Source organism: Phragmites australis, chromosome 24 (genome assembly GCF_958298935.1).
Source record: "Phragmites australis chromosome 24, lpPhrAust1.1, whole genome shotgun sequence".
Taxonomy (NCBI): domain Eukaryota; kingdom Viridiplantae; phylum Streptophyta; class Magnoliopsida; order Poales; family Poaceae; genus Phragmites; species Phragmites australis.
The window spans coordinates 17,016,364-17,019,478 of NC_084944.1; positions in this window are offsets into that span (position 1 = coordinate 17,016,364).

Here is a 3,115-nt window from a genome sequence, read left to right on the forward strand (position 1 = left end):
TTTTGGACTTGGAAAGAATTAACGGTGAATTAATGAAGCCTTAACCTAATTAATTTAACTCATAAATTTCATTAATTATTTCATGGCTGGGGATATTTTTAATAGGTAGCGGAAGTTATTGTGAAACCAAAAAAAATAGTTTCATAATTTTTGGAGCTACAAAGAATTTATTATGAATTTTACAAGCTATCAGCAAAGGTAGATAAATAGGAAAATCTATGATGAACAGTAAACCCGGATACTCCGGGTTGTACTCGGACACTCTAGGTTTCAGAGTCTCCGGGTGGGGGTCCTCGGGTTTTTCTTGCTAGGATCACCCAGACCCTCCGGGTGTGACCCGGATACTCTGGGTAGCTCCAGAAAAAGCTGATTTTCGACGATTTTTCGGTCAATTCGACTTGCATATTGAAATCTAAGCCACATAAATATGTAAAAACACTAATGCCAGAGTTCTAAACCTATCTTGCTCACTTTACAACCACAAAACCCTAGCTCAACCTCATCTAACAATTCTTCTAACTCTAATGCCTCAAGAACACATGGCTGCTTCGTCACTGTTCGATTGCACCTCACAAACTCCGAAAACAACCATCTAATTCATACATTCTCTCCAATGGTACCTAAAGGACTTACCCATTATGCTTTTCCAAGTCTTGTGGCTGTTGATTTGGGAAGAATTCAATGGGAGAAGCTTGAAGAGGAGATGTACAAAGTGCTGAAATTTTCAGAACAAGGCAAGTGACAAAAATGAAATGGGAATCACCTAAAACCGTCATGCATGCAAGAGATTTTTGGGTCGATAGAAAGCTAAGAACATGGGAACACCATGGTGTGACATTCAGATTCCAAGTGCTTGAGGGGGATTTTTGGTGGAAAAGAGAGTGTTTGAGAGAGGGAGGAGAGGTCCTGCTTGCTGCCTTGCTGTTAGAACGTGAGGGAGAGAGAGGGTGCAGTGGGGGAGGGGAGAAGGGCTGGTGCTGCTGTCCAAGAGAGGGAGGGGTGTGGGCCATCTAGGTGGGTCCTGCACGTCAAAAAGACAAGCCCAAATTCAGCTGAAAATCTACTTCTTTCTCTCCCATTTCTTTCCCTCTTTTCATTAACCCAAAAAGGTGATCTAGAGCTCCAAAAATTCTACGGATTTTTGTATCGCAAAATACAAAACAAGATGAACTCAATTTAAATTGGACTCACCCAAATGCCTATGCGGAACTAAAATAAAACTCTAATGTCGAGTATCTTCAAAAACACTTAGCAAAAAATTAAGCCACCATATGAAACTAACAAGCACTCAACGAATGCTTATGATTAAACATGATGCTTATAATGCATGATTATGCTTAATTACGTGATTACAGTTTCAAGACGTGACACTTCCTGTGGTCCGCATGGCTAGCTCAAGTGCCCTGGGTGGAGTCGGAACTCAGGTGGCGAGTGAAGCCGCTGAATGCAGCCATGGCGGTAGGTCTTCAGATGGTGCCGATTCCTCCACTATTGCTAGGGCCATCGTCTGGAGTGGAGCTCTGTTGTGCCAGCAGGATGCAGCCCCAGCAGACCACTGTGCTGAGCATATCTACCATTGATGATGAGGAGCTCGACCAATGGTTAAGGAGGGGAAGATTCCCTTTAGAGCAGTCACCCGGTCTCTGCTGGAAGAGGAGGTTCCGGAGCCTCTAGCTCACGAGGTCGTGGTGTTCGAGGCCTTCTCTGAAGTGGGCACGGGCCTTCCATTGGTGACATTGCTCGAGGAGATGCTCTGCCGCTTCTACATGGAGCTTCCACACCTCCATGTCAATGCCATCGCCCGCCTAGCCACCTTTGAGTGGGCCATGCGGGTGAAGGGGTGCAAAGGGAGGGTGGATTCTTCACAGCATTCACTTCGCCAGCTGTCAGCCGAATAAGTTCAAGGAGAACAGGGTGTAGAAGGCCCTCAGCTTTAGTAGCATCTATTTTCAGATACAGCCACAATACCGCGATGCCTTTCTGGCGAAGGCCATTAACAACGGTGGTACACTGGCTGGTTGCAACGATGGTTTACTATAACGTCAGCCTCGGATCCCCCTTCGCTCCACAAACCAGGATATAACGTATGTCCAGGAGCCAGAGCAGACATCATGTATGACTAGTTTACTTTGCGGCTGGCCATCCTCAAGAGGGTGGCTGGAAAGGTGAGCATGTGTGACCTCGTGTAGGAGTTCATCATGTTGCGCATTTCTCCCCTTCAGGCGGGCTGGGACTGTGACTTCGAGCAAGGTACGAAGGGTGGCTGAATGTGTACTCTGAGCCCCTCATCAGCCTTGGTGAGTCCTCTTCGTTGTCTAGTTTTGTATCCACAGATGTGACACACCTTTTCCTTTCACAGAGGTGCCTTCCGTTGGAGCAAGCGACTAAGATTGTGGATGTGATCCTGGGCCCACCTACTGACACGGAACGAAGCGACGAGTGGCTCTGATAGGGAGCTGGGAGCGGTACAATCGTGTCTGCTATCTTCTTGGAGTGGTGGCTATGACATGGTGGGATCCATCGGAGCCTAAGGTCGTTGGGAAATGAGCACACGTGGCTCCCGCGATTCATGTGAAACCACTCCGGGCAAGGTGGCCTTCTGTCTCCGAAGGCTCGCATACCAGCTCAACGATCGAATTGTCTGAGGTGCTAATGGTCCGCAGGAAGTGCCAGAGGCGAGTTGGAAGCGCATCGGCTTGTCTAAAGGTGAGGGTTAGCTCAGAGGTGGTGACCGCGGGAGAGCTTGGCCCCTCCAGACATTGCCGACCGTGGCCAGAGCCGAAGAGGAGGTGTGGCTCCATGGAATATGTCTTTAGGTTTGCTGGTTTAGACGTCGATGACGTCATGGGCCCTTCTATGAGAGGGTTAAGGGATTTGGTGAGACATTGTTCACTTCGTTGGTTATATCTTATTTTGGTCGTGCACCAGGATCTTGATTTTTGCTTCTTGGGATCTTGTAGTGATCACCGAGGTGGATATGTCATCGACCTCTCCTCTAGAGATTTCGGAGCCCCAACAGTGGTCGGGGACCCTTCCAGAGGTGTCCTTGAAAGCTTCTTCATGGAACACAGCCTCACCGTCGTGGATCACCGAACCAGTTTATTACTTGACCCTG